This window comes from Mandrillus leucophaeus, unplaced genomic scaffold (assembly GCF_000951045.1).
Source record: "Mandrillus leucophaeus isolate KB7577 unplaced genomic scaffold, Mleu.le_1.0 Scaffold21, whole genome shotgun sequence".
In the NCBI taxonomy this organism is placed as follows: Eukaryota; Metazoa; Chordata; class Mammalia; order Primates; family Cercopithecidae; genus Mandrillus; species Mandrillus leucophaeus.
The window spans coordinates 3,389,898-3,409,273 of NW_012102143.1; positions in this window are offsets into that span (position 1 = coordinate 3,389,898).

Below are 19,376 nucleotides of genomic sequence, written 5' to 3' on the forward strand. Positions count from 1 at the left end.
TTGAGTAATATTTTGAGTAAATAATTATTAATTATTTTCAGTAAATAATAAGCAAATGTAAAACTTGCTCAGTGTTTCATATGGCAAATATTAATATATGTAACCCATGTTAACAGAAGCTCTTTGGGTATCCCAGTAATTTTTAAGAGTATAAAGGAATCCTGAGACCAAAAGGTTTCAAAATTACTTATCTGGAACAATTGTCAAAATTGGCCATATGCCAGGCCTTAAGGCAAGTCTTGACAAATCTCAGTTTTGAAATTATTCAGAATGTGTTCTCTCATCACAGTGTAATTAAGTTTGACACCAATAAAAATACTTTAGAAATACCCAATATTTAAAAATTAATCCATTCACTTTTCAATATTCTATGTCAAGAAGATATTCCAATAGAATTTAGAAAATATTTTCAAGTAAATTACAATTAAAAATGACATGTCAAAATTCATAGTATCTAAATAAAGGTGTACTTAGAGAAAAACTTATAGCATTAAATGTGTATATTAGAAGAGAAGCTGAAAATAAGTGATCTAAATATCTATTTAGAAGAAGTAAGAACAACAAAAGCAAATTAAGTCCAAGAAAGCAGGAGGGGGAATAATAAGGTCAGAAATAATGGCTTAAAACACAAATATTCAATGGAGAATCAGCATAAAAGTTCGTTCTTCTTTGAAAAAATCTAAAAAGTTAATAAATACTTAAATCACTCATCAAGAAAATTGGAGAAGGCATAAATTATCAAAATCAAAAATAAAAGGTGTCATTAAATAAATTTTAAGATGATATGAGAAAAGTATAAAGTTTAGAAAATCATAACTTACCAAAACTGATAGAAATAGAAAACATGAATAGTTCTATACCTATTAAAGAAATTGAATCTCTAAGTCAAAATCTCCCTATAAGGAAAACTCCAGACTTGAATTCATTCAAATATTTTAAGAGGAAATGACATTAATCTTAAACATTTTCTTTTTCATAGAATATAAACATCTCTTCATTTGATGAGGAAGAAAAGCTTTGATGAAGAAACTTGACAAGAACTTTACAAGGAAGAAAAATTACCAACCAATTTCTCCTATCAACGTAGACGAAGAATTCTAAACAAAATGTGAGCACATTGAATTCCATTTTGTGTAAATAGGATAAAACATTATGACAAAATCACGTTTATTGAACAATGCAAGATTGGTTTGCTATTCAAAAATCAATGAAATATGAATACATATGTAGAGAGACTAAATGTTAAGAAACTCATGATTCCAGTCCAACATGTGAAGAGCTTGGAAATCTTCATATTAAAAAAAAAACTGAACAAACTGAAAATCAGTGGTTCTTCATCCATCAGAGAATTTGAGGTCCCAGGGCAATCTGCTGCCTTGAAAATGAAAGAAGCAGACAGACAGATATAGAGAATTTCAGCTTAAAAGGAGCAGAAGGTCTTAGCTGGACAAGTTCAAGTTTAAAACTCCAGGAGGGGCCAGTCTTGGAGACGCCACACAGCTGGGAATTTCACCTCCAGAAGCCCTACTGTTACACGAAAGGGGTCCCAAGCAGACCCCCAGAGAGGGTTCTTAGATCTTGCGCAACAAAGAACTCCAGGCAAGTCCATAAAGTGAAAACAAGTTTGTTAGAAAAGTAAAGAAACAAAAGAATGGCTACTCCATAGGCAGAGCAGACCCAAAGGCTGCTGGTTGCCCATTTTTATGGTTATTTATTGATTATATGCTAAACAAGTGGTGGATTATTCATGCCTTTCCTTTTTAGACCATATAGGGTAACTTCCTGACATAGCCACGGCATTTGTAAACTGTTGTGGTGCTAGTGGGAGTGTAGCAGTGAGGATGACCAGGTCACTCTCATCGCAATCTTGGTTTCGATGGGTTTGGGCTGGCTTCTTTACTGCAACCTGTCTTATCGGCAAGATTGTGATGACCTGTATTTTGTGCCTACCTCCTATCTCATTCTGTGACTTAGAATGTCTGTCTGGGAATGCAGCCCAGTAGGCCTCAGCATTATTTTACCCAGCCCCTATTCAAGATGGAGTTACTCTGGTTCAAACACGCCTCTGACACTGCCAACTACTCACTGTGAAGGTCCCTCATACTCCTCACCTGGGGAGGGAGGTAGCAACCATTTTAAGATATGGCCAGGGCATTTTGCTCTCCTTAACTGCTGCCCTCAAGGGACAGCATTTTGCTAGAGCCTAACTTGGGATTTTATCTGGGCCTAATTGGCCTGAGAGAACGGAAATTCTCAATTCGGGCTCTAAAGACTGAGCCCTGATCAGAGGGCTACAGGACGCTTCCCTCCCACACACCTCATTGCCTTCTCAATAGAGCTCCTGTGTAATAATGGAGGATCAAGAACTGCAAGCCTTATACCCTATTTAAAATTTTTTAAAGTCTCTAGGAAAACCCAAAGACAACAGGGGAGACAAACTCAAGAGCACTAGAGGAAATGTTAGCCTCTGACACCGCAGCCACAGTAAACAGTGTTGACAAAAAGAGTCAAACTGTAAAATATTTTAAGAGATTTATTCTAAGATAAATATGAGTGATCATGGCCTGTGACACAGCCCTCAGGAGGTCCTGAGAATATGTGCCCAAGGTGGTTGGGGTGCAGCTTGGTTTTATATATTTTAGGGAGGCATGAGACATCAATCAAATGCATTTAAGAAATATACTGGTCTAGTTCAGAAAGGTGGGACAACTCAAAGCCGGGGCGGGGGGAGGATTCCAGGCTATAGGTAAATTTAAACATTGAGTTTATCTGAAGACCTGGAATCAACAGAAAGGAAATGTTCAGGTTAAGATAAAGGATTGTGGAGATAAGTTTTACTGTGCAGAGGAAGCTTTCAGATAGCCGACCTCAGAGGAAGCGTGTTGTAAAATGCTTATTATCAGACCTAAAAGGGTGCTGGGCTCTTAGTTGATTATCTCCTGGATCTGGAAAGGAAAGAAGGGAAAAAAACAGGAAAGGAGATTCTCTATAGAATATGGATTTTCCCCCACAAGGGACGACTTTGCAGGACCATTTCAAGGTATGACAGAGAAATATGTTTTGGGGTGAAATATTTTTATTTTCTTCCTGTTATGCCAGAATCAGATTGGAAGGTAAGTGATGACATACAGAGTTAAATCAAACCCATCTGATGAGAATTTATGGTTTGTAGGGCATGACTCCCCAGACCCCTTAGATAGGAATTTAGGCAAGACAAAAAAAAGCAGAGCTTAGTCCTCAACAGTAAACACAGCCCAACACCTAATCAGATAAACATAAACTTCACACTCACGTCCTGCATACCTCAGTTCCACTCAATACATCGTGTTGGGCTTTCAACAAAAATATTACAAAGTGGCTAAAAGCCGAAACACACAATCTGAAGAGACAAAGCAAGATCAGAACCAACTTTTGCAAAAATCATGAGAAATCATGAGACTCAGGGAAATTATGACAGTGAAAGAGATCTGACTGAGCTGGCTCCATCTTGCCTTTAATCTCCAAACTGCCCTTGTTCATTCCTGGGCGTAGGTCAAAGTAACTTAGGGAGAAATTTAGTTTATAGATTAACTTTGAAACAAAGATAATAACAGCCCCTCCCTGAAAAAAAGAAATACCTCTTTTTGTCTAGGGACCAAACTGCCTTTGTAAAACTAACGAATTAGCCACAAGGTTAGAAATTATGGCACAGGAGTCAAACATCCAGAGTCCACGATTGTTCCTATAGGTAACACTACTATTGTGAAAGGTAAGATTGGTGTTTAAGGTATTCTTCAGACCCTGCATTCTGGTCGACCAGCTGGCACCACCCAGACCAATACACTGGCTCATCTGGTCTTGTGAACCCCACCCAGGAACTGACTTAGTGTAAGAGGACAGCTTTGTCCCCTGTGATTTCATTCCTGATCCAATCAGTCAGCATTCCCCATTCCCTAGTCCCTGCCCACCAAACAATCTTTAAAAATCCTAGACTCTGAGTTTTCAGGAAGGCTGATTTTAGTAATAATAAAATTCTATTCTCTAATTTAGCTAGCTGTGTATGTATTAAACTCTTTCTCTACTGCAATTTCCCTGTCTCGATAAATTTTCTCTATCTGGACAGTGAGTAAGAACTCATGGGATGGTTACAGAACCAAACTCAGATATGGCAGAGATTTTGAAATTATCAGAAAGGTAATTAAAGTAACTACAGTAGGCCAGGTTTGGTGGCTCATGGCTGTAATCCCAGCGCTCTGTGAGGCCAGGGTGGGTGGATCACTTGAGCCCAGGAGTTCAAGATCAGCCTGGGCAACATGGAGAAAACCCATCTCTACATTTAACCAGGTGTATTTGAAGCCAGCCTGACCAATATGGTAAAACCCTGACTCTACTAAAAATACAAAAATTAGCCAGGCATGGTGGCACATGCCTGTCATCCCAGCTACTCAGGAGGTTGAGGCAGGAGAATTGCTTGAACCCGGGAAGCAGAGGTTGCAGAGATTGCGCCACTACACTCCAGCCTGGGCGACAGAGTGAGACTCCATCTTAAAAAAAAAAAAAAACAAAAAACTTAACCAGGTGTAGTGGTATGCCCCTGTAATTCCTCCTACCTCAGAAGGCTGAGGTAGGAGGATAGCTAGAGCCTGGGGAACAGATGTTGCAGTGAGCTGAGATTGCATCACTGCACTCCAGCCTAGGTGACAGAGTAAGACCCTGTCTCAAAAAATGAATAAAATAAAAGACTACAGTTAATATACTAAGAATTTTAATGGACAAAGTGAACAACAGGAAATAGAGCCAATGGTTCATATAGGCAGAGAGACGGAAACTCAAAAAGGGAAAAGAGTTAAAAGGAAATGCTAGATATCAAAAGCACTATAACAGAAATGAAGAATCCTCTTGATGGGCTCATCACAGACTGGACACGTTCAAGGAGAGAATCAATGAGCCTGAAGGTATGTCAATAGGAGCTTCCACAACTGGAATGTGGAGAGAAAGAAGAATGAGAAAGATGGAACAGAATAGTCAAGAACTATGGAATAATTAAAAAAGGCATAAATTATTATTATAATAACAATACCATTTGTGACAATATCAAAAAGCATTATATACCAAAAAATAAATCAAGCAAAAGATTGCAAGTCCTCTACCTACAAAACCACAAAACATCATTGAGAGAAAGTAAATAAGATATAAATAAATGAAAGAATATACAATGTTCGTAGATTGCAAGACTCAAAATTGAAAGATGTTCCTTCTTTCCAAATTTACTCAGTACAATTCTGATTAAAAACTTCGGAAAGTTTTTTTCTATGAAAACTGAAAAACTGATTCTATAATTTTTATGAAATGCAATGGTACAAGTGCAGCAAAGACAATCTCAAAGAACAAAGTTGGAAGTTTCAAATGACTACATATCAAGACTTATTATGAAGTCACGGAAACTAAGACACAACTAGAGACAAACAGATGAATAAAACAAAACAAGATCACAACAGTCCACAAAAGGTCACTTTACTTATGGAAAAGGTTACATATTATAGCAGTGGGGAAAAGTTGATCTTTTCACTAAAGTCAACTGGGCATATTTATTTTTAAAAATGAATCTTGACTCCTTTCTTATATTTTAAACAAAAATCAATTCCATTTGGATTATAGGCATAAATGTGAAAGGTAAAAAATAATAAGTTTCTAGAAGAGAATTTAAGAGAATGTCTTCATGATCTTGGGTAGCCAAAGTTCCTTTTTTAGGGAACAATGAGTCCTAAACATAACAGGAAAATAATACAAATTAGACTATATTAAAATTAAGAACTTGTGTTCCACAAAGACAAAATTAAAAGAGTGTAAAGGAAACCACAGAATAGAGAAAACATATGTAATAAATGTATCTGATAGAGAATTCAAATCTACTATCCATAGGGAAGTCTTCAAATCAATTTTGAGAAAGAAAAAGCAGACAACTAATAGAAAACTGGACGCAAGACTAAATTTAACTTCACAGAAGATACAAAGTGTTCAGTAAACACATAAAAAGATGCTTAATATCCTCAATTGTCAGACAAAATGCAAATGAAAGCAATGCGATAGCAGCACACCCCATCACAATGACAAAAATGGTTTCCGACGTGGAGCTGTTATGAATAATACTGCTATGAATATATTTGTACATATCTTCCAGTGCATATTTGTACAAAATCTGCTGGTTGTATACCTAAAGGAAGAAATGCTGGATCACGGTGTATGCATCTATTCAACCTTAATAGAGAGCCCTAAAGAAATCTCCAAAGAGGTTAAGCCACTGTCCACTCCCAGCGTACAGGGAAGAGCAGCTGGTAGCAAGAACGTGAAGCAACTGGAGCTCTCATGTTGTGCTGTTGGGAGTACACAGTGGTACATCCTCTTCAGGAGTTTAAAGTATCTATGAATGTTAAATAGATGCTTACACAGTGGTTCAGTATTTCTTCTTTTAGATATACAACCAACAGATTTTATACCAATATGTGTCAAACGATAAACAAATCTACTCATGGCAATATTATTCATTAGAGCCCCACATCGAAAACAATCTCAATATCCAGCCATAGGAGAATGGGTATATAAACTATGGGCCTGTTCATAGGAAGAAATTCTCTACAATAACCAATACAAATGAACTGCAACTATATGAATGAAGCTCACACATATACTATCAAAAGAAAGAAGTCAGCCGGGCGTGGTGGCTCACGCCTGTAATCCCAACACTTTGGGAGGCTGAGGTGGGCAGATCACAAGTTCGGGAGATCGAGACCATCCTGTCCAACCTGGTGAAACCCTGTCTCTGCTAAAAATAGAAAAATTAACTGGGCATAGTGGTGCGTGCCTGTAATCCCAGCTACTTGGGAGGCTGAGGCAGGAGAATTGCTTGAACCCGGGAAGCAGAGGTTGCAGTGAGCTGAGTTTGTGCCACTGCCCTACAGCCTCGGTGACAGAGTGAGATGTCAGAAAGAAAGAAGGAAAGAAGGAAAGAAAAGAAAGAAAGGAGAAGCAGAAGGAAAAGGAAAGAAGAGACAGGAATCAGACATTAAAAATACACACTGTGTGATCCCACTTATCTAAAATTCTAGCATGGGTAGAACCAATCTATGGTAATGGAAGTAGGAACAGTGGCTGGTGTGGAGAGGTAGAGGCCTGAGGGGTGACACGGTGTGGGGGACCTGGGGGTGGGTATTGTTGGTTAGCTTGATCTGTGTGCTGGTTGCCCTGGTGTGGCCACTTTGTAAAAGTTGATCAGGCTAGACTCTTACGACGTGTGCACTTTTCTGTAGGTGTATTCGATTTCAATGAAAAAGCTTGCTTTAATGAACAACCTTAGGGAGGACAGGTGTGGGGATCACCTTTACCTGGAGGCAGAGGAGCAGGAGAATGTTCTTCTTTTTTTTTTTTTTTTTTTTTTTTTTTCTTCTTTTTTTTTTTTTTTTTTTTAGATGATGTCTTGCTCTGTTGCCCAGGCTGGAGTGCAGTGGCTTGATCTTGGCTCACTGCAACCTCTGCCTCCCGGGTTCAAGCAATCCTTTTGCCTCAGCCTCTCAAGTAGCTGGGACTACAGACATGCACCGCTATGCCTGGCTAATTTTAAATAGAGATGGGGTTTCACCATGTTGACCAGCTGGTCTCAAACTCCTGGCCTCAAGTGATCCGTCCACCTCTGCCTCCCAAAGTGCTGGGATTACAGGCGTGAATCACCACTCTCGGCCAGCAGGACAATGTTCTAAAGAGCCTACGTACAGTCTCGATCTCCCTCCTTCTGAGGAAACAAACAAATAAACATTTTCCTCTTGTGGGCAGACAGGATAGCCATTTTGTTCAGCCTTGTGTTATTCACAGATCCCAGAGCAGTGACTGACCTGTGGTGACTGGGGAGTCAGTACATCTTTGGTGAATGAGAAGCGAAAATGTTTTTCTTCTCCACTGAGATTCTCTTTTCAATGGCTGTCTGTGGGGACCAGGATGTATTTTCCATCTCTTGAATCTGGCTGGTCCTGTGACCTGCTTGGGGCAGCTGAAACGGCAGAAGCAATGCTGTGCTTACTCCGGATGTGTGCCCCCAGAGGCCTTGCACGCTTCTTCTCTGATGTTGTGGCTGCTCAGTTAACAAACCCAGCTATCCTGTTGGGGAACAAGAGGCCACGTGGCAGGGGACTGAAGTACCCCATCAGAGAGCCGGCCAAGCCCAGAAGCACAGCCCCTTGACTGGCCTGAGGTCACTGCAGACAGGGGAGGGAGCCCAGGCAGGACCAGAACCACACAGCCGACCTGTAGACGCATAAGCAGTAATTCACGGTTGCTATTCTAAACTGCTTAGTGGAATAGTTTGATACTCAGAAATAGTTAACTGACTAAACAACCACGGGCGGCTTTCACATAAAGTATAATAAAAATGGAGCCCCTGTGGTTTGTAGTGTAACCTGCACACATGGGATGCGGTGGCCCTGGAAAATGCTGTGGGTGTGTCAGCTGGCCAACCCCACTTCCAGCCTCTCTCCCTTGTTTACCTTTTCTATAGAAGCTACATATGCTTCACTGACGTCCCAGCTTCCCTGGATGCTGGGTGTGGCTGGCCATAGGACACTGCTCTGGCCAGTTAGATATAGGCAGACATCTGCTAGTGACACCTCTCTTCTCTCTTCCTAATTGCCTGTGATGCCCAGAGGAAGACAGTATCACGGAAGACAGTTGCCAGATTTAGCACAAAAAAATAAATGAATAAATAACGATTAACTGAAAGAAATGCCAGACATTCAAATACCTTTAAATTGGAGATAAACAGATTTTTTGTTTGCTTTTTGTTTTTGTTTTTGTTTTTTTAAGACAGAGTCTGGCTCTGTTCCCCAGGCTGGAGTGTAGTGGTGTGATCTTGGTTCACCTCTACCTCCTTGGTTCCAGCTGTTCTTCAGCCTCCTAAGTAGCTGGGACTACAAGTACACCGCTGTGCCTGGCTAATTTTTGTATTTTTGGTAGAAATGGGGTTTCACCATGTTGACCAGGTTAGTCTCAAACTCCTGGCCTCAAGTGATCTGCCCACCTCAGCCTCCCAAAGGGTTGGGATTACAGGCATGAACCACTATGCCTGGCCCCTAGAGAATAATTTTTTAGTGTTATAAGTATATCCCAAATACACCATTTTCTCAAACTCCACCATGGAGTCACACATCAGCCCCCGAGTGCCTGGGGTACCCATTCAGAGGCTTCTTGTACATGACTGAATCCCCATTGGCTTGCTCTTCTGAGGTAGTGGGGCCACTTCCCGCCACTCCAGCTGAATGTGATGCTAGCATATTTCCAAATGATGGGCAGAGGACCCTGTGCTAGTCCAGAGGCTTGACTGACAGCCCTATCCTTTCAGTGTAGGTATTGATTGCTCTGCTGTCTTGTATCTTACAGTGCTGCCAGTGGAAAACCTGAGAACAGTTGCATTTTCTTTTAAGTATTATTTCTTTCCCTTTGGAAGCTTGTAAGATTTTCTACTGATTCTTGCTGGGCAGTGACATGGCCAGCCTAGGTTCACTGGGTATCTCTTTCATGAGTTCTCAGTGGAACTTGGGTGACTGGTTTTACCTATATACTCAAGTGATTTACAACTTGAAGAGTTATTTCAAGTATCTGCTTAGTGAATTCCTCTCCTACATTGTTACCCTATCATTTTTCTACCAGTTTTTTGTTTTGTTTTGTTTTGTTTTGAGACAGAGTTTTGTTCTTGTCACCCAAGCTAGAGTGCAATGGCACGATCTTGGCTCACTGCAACCTCTGCCTCCCGGGTTCAAGTGATTCTCTTGCCTCAGCCTCCCTCGTAGCTGGGATTACAGGTGCCCACCACCACACCTGGCTAATTTTTGTATTTTTAGTAGAGATAGGGTTTCACCGTGTTGGCCAGGCTGGTCTCGAACACCTGACCTTACATGATCCATCCGCCTTGCTCTCCCAAAGTGCTGGGATTACAGGCATGAGCCACCGCGACCAGCCTATCAGCTTTTATGGTTCTTATTTTGTTCCCTCAGACAATTTTCATCTGCAAATGTTTCTCTGGGCTTCGAGATTCATGTCTTCTACTTAATCTTCCAGGCCACTAATTTGTGTTTAACTAGAGGATGTCATCCCTTTGAAGATATATGCTTAATTTTTTTAATTCAAAAATAATTCTTCAGTTCCAGTCCATGCTGTAATTGGATTCTGAAGCACTCTTACTGATTTTTGATTCAAGCCACATCTGCTCCCAGCAGCAGGCCTGTTTCTGTGCGAGCTGACTGCGTATTCTTCCTCTCCCTGCCTGTTGGGATGCCTTAGATGCCTCGTTTTCCTGCCTTGCCTCCTTGCAGCTCTCTTCACCCTTGGAGCCATGCTTGGCTGGGCTACCTTGTGTGTGGCAGCCCTCAGGTGGTGGGGGTCCAGCAGTCACTGCTTCCGTGGACCCTGATGTGTAGTTTGGGTTGCTCGGTTCCCTGCCTGCATCTGGGAAGCAGCACCCAGGTCCGAGCTTTTCCCATTGCAAGGCTGTTGCTCTCTCATCTCTCAGAGGTGGGCCACTAGGATCACCTGATCAACTTCCCTGAGGCTTCTCTGAGGGAGACCAGTGAGTCCTCCAGGACAGAGCACACTGGCTGGTTCCACCCTTCCAAACTGGTCCCTAGGTCTCCATGAGCTCCCTGTAGGCACTGTGAAGTCCAAGACTCAACCCAGGGCTCTGCCTCAGGCACCCAGGCCCTCCCTAGCCCGGAGAAGACCAAACTTCAGCCTCTTACACCCTTCGGCTTTCTCATGCCTTGTAGCCCAGCTTTGGCTGAGCTCAGCAAAGGCTTTGATGGTGCATTCCAGAGACTGTGAAAAAAAGACACCATGGGCAATCTTTCTTCCCTACCATTTTCCCACAAATGCCCAGGCCTTATACTTTTGACACCTTTTATTTCTGAAGTTTTAAACTTTGTATAATTTTGTATTACATTTTTAATCAAAAAATAATTTTTCTTTTTTCAAGACAGGTTCTCACTCTGTCACCCAGGCTGGAGTGCAGTGGTGTGATCACAGCTCACTGCAGCCTTGACCTCCTGGTCTCAAGCAATCCTCCCACCTCAGCCTCCTGAGTAACTGAGACTACAGGCATGTGCCACCATGCTCAGCTAATCTTTTATTTTTTCTTGCGATGGGGGTTTCACTACATTGCTCAGGCTGGTCTTGAACTCCTGGGCTCAAGCAGTTCTCCTGCCTTGGCCTCCCAAATGCTAGGATTACATATGTGAGCCATCACGCCTGGCCTAAAATAAATATTTTTAACATCAAAAAGAGCTTTGCTTAAAGCATAATAAAAAGAGAAATGAATGTATTTGACTTCATTAGATCAGGATTTTATAATTTCTGTCTGAGGGAAGGGAAAACGTCCCTTTTCCCCTGGATGGTATACTGAGGAATCAAATGACAAAGGTAGGTTAATAGGAGGAAGTACATACAGCTTTATTAGCGTACATGGGGAAGAATCACAGAGTGACTGTCCCACTTGCAATGGTACATCTGATGCTTATATACCCTTCTTCTTAGGGAAGAGGGAGGTGGGAAGGGGCAGACGATTTTAGGAGGCTAGTAAATGATTTTTAGGGAAATTCAACGGGCTTGAAGACAATACACTGGCCTGGGACAAAGTCTGTTGGGCCCACAGAGCAGACAAAGGTTTGGAACGATCATTTGTGCCTAGCTGCCTACACAGACTTCAGCCTTTCTTCCTGCAATATGAATTCAGTTGATGAAAACTCAGGGAGGGACCAAAGGTTACTGTTTCCTTCTTTGGCAGGTCTGGACTTCAGACAAATAAGGAAACTTCAGAGAATAAGTCCCCCTGCGCTTTGGAAGAGACATAGGATTGAGAGACAGGGGAAGGGCTAAGAGGACGTCAGAGAGACCTCGAGGCCTCTTCTTCACTTCAGCATGTCAAAGTGTCATATTTTGGGGTATCAGTTTCTGAGACCCAACATTTCTTACTTCTAAGATGGTGTTTAGCAAAAGAGTGGAAACCACTTGTGTCCAGTAGCCACGGACAGTTGAGTAAACTATGGTATCTTAAATGGAATACCATGACTATGAAGCTATAAAAAAGGGTGAAAATCTGTGTGCACTGATATGGAGAGACCACCTGGTTTTAATGGTAAGGGGAAAAGCATGGTGTAGAAGAGTGTCTAGGGCTCTGCAAACTTTTCCCGTGAAGGGTCAGGTAGCAACTATTTTAGGCTTGCAGGCCACACGTGCTCTCTGTTGCACTGCTCAACTCTGCCATGTTAGCAAGAAAGCAGATATAGGCAATACATAAACTCATGAGTGTAGCTGAGTTCCAGTAAAACTATATTTATTGCCAGGCACAGTGGCTCATGAGTGTAATATCACTTTGGGAGGCCAAGGCAGAAAAATTACTTGAGCCCAGGACTGCAAGACTCGCCTAAGCAACATAGGGAGATCCTGTCTCTACAAAAAATAAAAATAAATATCCAAGCATAGTGGCATGCACCTGTGGTCCCAGCTACTCAGGAGGCGGAGGCGGGAGGAAGGATCATTTGAGCCTGTAAGGTCAAGTCTGTAGTGAGCTATGATCATGCCACTGCACTCTAGCCTGGGTGACACAGTGAGATCCCGTCTCTACAAATAATAATAATAAAAGAAAACTAAACAACAATAAAAACACTTGTATCTACAACAACAGGTAGAGGCTGGATTTGGCCCATGGGTTATTGTTTGCCAGCCCCTAGTGCAGGAGGCACACCCTAAGGTGATCCCCAGTGCAGTGAAGCCTTAGATCATCTACTGCCCTTGAGTTCACATAAAGCCTGACTTGCTTCTTAGCTAATAAGATATGGCCAAAATGAAGGGATTTTGCAAATATAATTAAGATCCCAAATCAGGTGGTTTTGAGTTAATCAAATGATAGTCTAACTTGGGAGGCCCTAAGCTAATTAGATGGAACTCCTTAAATAGGCTCCTCTTTAGGTTAGAGACTCTCTCTTCTGCTAGCTTTGAAGAAGCAGACTGCTATGGGTTTTATAGCTGCAAGGAAATAAAGTCTGCCAGCAACTAAAGGGAGATTGCAAACACATCCTTCCCCATTCGAGTCTCTGATGAAAACACGACCCAGTTGATGTGTTAACTGCAGCCCCGTGAGACCTGTGCAGAGGACCCACCCAAGACACACCCAGATTCCTGGCCCAGAGAAATGGTGAGATAATAAACACGCATTGTTTTAAGCCACTACATTTGTGGTCATTTGTCACACAGCCTAGAAAACCCATACACCTGTTTTATGAAATCTGCTGTCATTTAGGTAAGAAGGGGAGAAAGAGAGCAAGACTTTTCAGAGTATGACTTTTTGTATTATTTAGATGTTTAAACCACATAAACATACTACCTATCCAAAAAGTTAAATAAAAAAAAAATTTAATCTGCTCTCCCATTTGATAATCAAAGATCATTTTTCAGATTTGTACCTTTCATGTTTCCATTATTATTTATGTTCACAGTACCCTTTACCTTGATTCTTTTACCTGCTTCTTTTTCCTTCAGAATGTCCTTCATTTTATCTCAAACCTTTATGTTCAAAAGGACGTTCTTTGTTTTTTTAAACTTGAGTTTACTTTGCTCAGTGTTGTTCTCCTGGCACCTAACGGAGGGACTGGCATGAGAGATGCCCCCAATAAATACTTACTGACAGAATGAATGAATCGCAGTGACCCTCATCTTGGTGTCTGCACATGCCAAACCCACTTGAACAACTCCTGTGCCTACAACCCCCCACCCCTGCAGTTCAGATTTCAACCTCCACTTGGAAAGAAAACTTCTCTACAGAACAAGCTGTCTTGTCGCCTCCTTACCTCCCACCTGCCATCAAGAGATGTTGATGCAACATTATTTCTTGAGGCCTTTTAAACATCTTTCGGGAATATGTTATGCAGAAAAGACATAGTGATGGCAACAGCAAAACACGGGCATCTGTTCTTCTCTAGCTCATTTTCTGAAAACAACTTTCCATTTTCCTAAATACTCTCTGCCAGCTGACCTATCCTGTTGTAGCCACAGCTTGCAGGGACAGAGTCAGAGTCAGAGTAAGGAGATTATGTCTCAGTCTCCCTGTCCCCTGCCCCTACTCCAAGCCCAGCCCTGCCAGTCAAGGCAGCCACCCTACCCTGATTAATTCCCATTTTAGGAGGCACAAAGAATCTGCCATCAAGCTATCCACCAGGCTCACAATTTGCTTGGGCTGACATCCTGCAAGTGGACCCTCTGCTTTGCTCTGAAGACAGGAACTCCAAGGCACACTTGTCTCCCCATAATTAAGAACCTATATATATTTTTTCTTTTATTCTCTTCCATGGACTAGAGTCCAACCTCCCTTCAGCCCATGATGGTCTCCGGAGCCAAAGAGAGGGTGGTAGGAGTGGAGGGGAGAGATAACAAAAGGCAAACAGCAGGCTGAGTGAAACCATCTAGAACCCAGAACCATGTCCCTGAGTGTGTATGAGAGTCTGAGGGAATGGGACAGGCTGCCCTTGGGATTTCCCTGAACTCTGACGAGGAGCCCTCCTGGCCTAAACCAGAAGTGACATGAGCTCAGGTGTGGGGGCGGGCCTTGTGCATGCACACACATGCGTGCACACACATTTGTACACACAGATAACAGTCTTTGTCCACAGTTAGGTGCCCTATGGTGCTAATCTGAGGTTACTTGACCTGTCCTATCAGAGCAGCTGCATTGGAACCCCATACAGCCTGGGAGCAATCACCACTTGCTAAGAATACTCCCACAGCCTATTACCAAGCTCTGGGGCTCTGTTGCCAACTCCTAGGTCAAATTTCCTCACATTCTGTGCTCATCCACCTGGTAGACAATAGCTGTCCAGCTCCCAGGCACCCTGTACTCTTCTCTTGGCCAATCTGAACACCACCTATGTTCCGAAGCCCACCAAGAGAGCACAAAACACAGTCGCGGGTTAGAGTTGGAGAGAGGGGAAATATCAGTCACAAAGATGTACCAGATTTTCCCAAGTGGCCATAAAAAATTTCCAGTGGGATATAAAATACCAATAATGAAGAGAAAAAATCTCACAATGTAGTGTTTTTTGTTTTTAAAGCAGGTTATAAAACAGTATGGACTACAGTCCCACTTCTCTTTATCCACTTTGACAGTATTCTATGTTTCCTAACTCTACACACACCTGAACTTTCTTCCTTTATTCTCTTGCAGCCATGCTGGTCTCTGGAGCCAAAAGGAGGGTGGTAAGAGTGGAGGGGAGAGATAAGGAAAGGCAAAAGGCAGGCTGAGCAAACCCACCCAGAACCCAGAACCGTGTCCCTGAGTGTGGACAAGGGTCTCGAGGAATATTTTCTCTGCATTTCTACTCAAACTTCAAACTAAACAGGTCTTACATTCAGATGGGGACCTCCCCCAAGAAGTTCCTCCCATATCAGAAAAGATGACCCCCTTCTTCCTGATGCTCAGAGCCATCAATACTCCTTTTTCTCTCATCCAGCACCTAATTCATCTGCAAACCCTGTTGGCACCACCTTAAATATGCAGCCAGAACCTGATCAGGAGCCCCCATGGTCACCCACCTAATTAGGGGGGTGGTGTTGTAGGGCTCCTGCTGTCTCATACAGTGGCCAGGGTTAAACTTTTCAAACACGGATAGTGTTTCTCCCATCTATCCCCCACCTTCTACCACCTCCCTGAGAATAGCATCCTGCTCTCCTCTGACCATATCTCTCTGCCCTTGCTATGTAGAATGTGCCTCCGGCCCAGGGCCTCTCTAGTTGCTCTTTTCTTGGCCAAGAAACACCTCTCCCACCATGCCCTCTGGCCACAGGCTCTCATTTTTCTGGGTCCCCTGCAAGAGAGGGCTTTCTTAAGGCTAGAGGTGAAACAGCATGTCCCAACATCACTAGCCCCTTCCCTTGCCCTGCACAGCCCTAGGCCATCCATCCTCTTAGATATTCATTTGTTTGCTTTTGGTCACCCCCACCCCTCTATAGAATGCGTGCTCTATAAGAGCAGGAATTTTCATCTGTTTTGCACAATGTTGCATCCTCAGTGGATAGAACAGTGGCTGGCACATTAAAGAGCACCTTCTGAATATTTGTTGAATGAATGAACAGGGGAACATACTAATTAAATATATACCTATAGGAAGCAGGATGTGGGCACTATTTTGAGGGCCAGGGGACCAAGACCACTTGGCTTCTTTTGTCTGTTTTTCTGTTTCTACTTCAAAAACCCTCCCATGGCTGTTGGGAAGTGGGGAGGGAATGGAGGTTTCTCTAGGAAGGAATGGTGTTTTATTCTGCTCCATCCCTAACTCCCTTCCCCTTAGCCAGGTAACTGCCATTCCCCTTCCTTCACGACCTTACATGAGAGAGCCTCTGGACTGAACACGGCTGGGAACAGTGGCGGCAACTGTCCTAAAAGCTACGGAAGAAAGCAACACGAGAACCCCTTCACATTTCACCCATTCGAAACTCACCCAGTCTGCAGGGCCCCACCATGGAAAGGAGGAGTCCCCTCTAGGGAATGTCCCAGAACAAGGGAAGAGACGTGTAGAGGTGGGTGTTTGGTGGAATCTCCTGTAGAGTGGCTGAGTCCTGCCTGCCAGTGAGCCCCCTCTGAGCACACAATACTACCAATCTATGTCCTGGTGACTTCTTAAAATACAATGGCAAACCAAGAAAAGCCTTGAGCCTGAAAGACTAAAACTACCTGTAAACCAAAAATAAAACTCTAAGCTCCCCAGCTGACTGAATGGACCCCCCCTCAGCCAAGGGGATTCCAAAGAAACCTGAAAAAACAAGTTCAGACCATGACAAGAAGTGGGGTTAGACGTGCCTCATTATACCTTCCTCCCTTTGGAGTTCAGGCACAGCTGACCAGCATTAACATTGAAACAGATATCTTAAGACTAACAAAGCAGGTTATTTATAGCAATAAGATACCCAATTCCAACCTGACTCCAGTATAGGATCACATGACAGATAGCAGGTCCTGAAAAAATTCAAAGTATTTTACCACAAAATATGTTTATTTGACATATTTTGGAAAGTGGTGTCTTGTGGGGGAAAATTGCATTCTGTAGAGAATCTCCTTCCCTTATTTTGTTCTTTCTAGAGAGTCTGGCACATTTTAAAGTTCTGAATAGGAAACGTTTGCCTTCTGAATAGAAAACATTTGCCATCTATTGTCTTGAAGGGTGGCCACCTATGAGACTTTATCTACATAGTAAGAATCTTGATTTCCACAACCCATTGTCTTAACCCAGACACTACTTTCTATTGATTCCAGGTCTTTAGCTAATAGCTTAAGAAGTGATATATTTTATCAAATAGGGAATTGCTTGTTTTTGTCAGGTTTGTCAAAGATCAAATGGTTGTAGATGTGTGGTGTTATTTCTGAGGCCTCTGTTCTGTTCTATTGGTCTATATATCTGTTTTGGTACCAGTACTATGCTGTTTTGATTACTGTAACCTTGCAGTATAATTTGAAGTTAGGTAGCATCATGCCTCCAGCTTGGTTCTTTTTGCTTAGGATTGTCTTGACCATATGGGCTCTTTTTTGGTTCCATCTGAAATTTAAAGTAGTTTTTTTCTAATTCTGTAAAGAAAGTCAATGGTAGCTTGATAGAAATAACATTTTCATGATATTGAATCTTCCTATCCATGAGCATGAAATGTTTTTCTGTTTGCTTGTGTCCTCTAGTTCAACCATTGCGGAAGACAGTGTGGCAATTCCTCAAGGATCTAGAACTAGATATACCATTTGACCCAGCAATCCCATTACCGGGTATATGCCCAAAGGATTATAAATCATCAAACTATAAAGATATATGCACATGTATATTTATTGCAGTACTATTCACAATAACAAAGATTTGGAACCAACCCAAATGCCCGTTAAGGATAGACTGGATAAAGAAAATGTGGCACATATACACCATGGAATACTATGCATCCATAAAAAAGAATGTGTTCATGTTCTTTGCAGGGACCTGGATGAAGCTGGAAACCATAATTCTCAGCAAACTAACACAGGAACAGAAAACCAAACTGCATGTTCTCACTCATAAGTGGGAGTTGAACAATGAGAACATATGGGCACAGGGTGGGGAACATCACACACTGGGGTCTGTCCGGGGCTGGGGGCAAGAGGAGGAATAGCATTAGGAGAAATACCTAATGTAGATGACAGGTTGATGGGTGCAGCAAACCACCTTGGCACATGTATACCTATGTAACAAACCTGCACGTTTTGCACATGTATCCCAGAACTTAAGTATAATAAAAATATATTAAAAAATACAAATTTAAAAAAAAAAGGTTTGATATCTCATCTCTCCCTAAAACATATAAAACCAAGCTGTAACCCAACCACCTTGGGCACATGTTCTCAGGACCTCTGGAAGCTGTGTCATGGGCCATGGCCCTCATATTTAGCTGAGAACAAATCTCTTCGAATATTTTATAGAATTTCATAGTTTTTATCAACATAACCCAAAAGAAAAAAAGACTTGGAAGAAATATAAATAATAGGGAGGATAGAATGGAATACATGAACACATGTTATACATCAGAGAAACAAAGAATGTATTATATCTATAATATTAGAATGATACTAAAAATAAAACAAAACAAAAGAAATGGGAACATTCAGAGAATAAAGAAGAGCTCTTTGAAACGTTAAGAAAATGGTAGCAGAAATTTTTAAAATTAATTTAAAATTATTTAAATTAATTTAAAATTTATTTTAAAATTAACTTAAAATTATTTAAATTAATTTAAAATTTATTTTTATTTTATTTTATTTTTATTTAAATTAATTTAACAATTATTTTAAAATTAATTTAAAATTATTTAAAAAATAACCCAGCACTTTGGAAAACTGAGGTGGGTGGATCACCTGAGGTCAGGAGTTTGAGATCAGCCTGACCAACATGGTAAAACCCCATCTCTACTAAAAACACAAAAGTTAGCCAGGTGTGGTGGCAGATGCCTGCAATCCCAGCTACTTGGAAGGCTGAGGCAGGAGAATCACTTAAACCTGGGAGGTGGAGGTTGCAGTGAGCAGAGACCACACCACTGCAGGGTGACAGAGTGAGACTCTATCAAAATAATAATAATAGTAATAACAACGACGACAACAGAAGAACTAATATAAAATTGATAGAATCTTCTGAAAAGTAGATAGCAACAAAGATAAGGAAAATCGGAGATAATGAATAAGAAAGTTAGAAGCTCAGCCTAAAAGGTCTGATAGGAACGCAACAGTTGGGAAAAGGCAGAGAAAATGGAGGAGAGGAGATTACAAAAACAAAAATAAAAAAAAACCTGATGTAAAAGTTTTCCAAAGA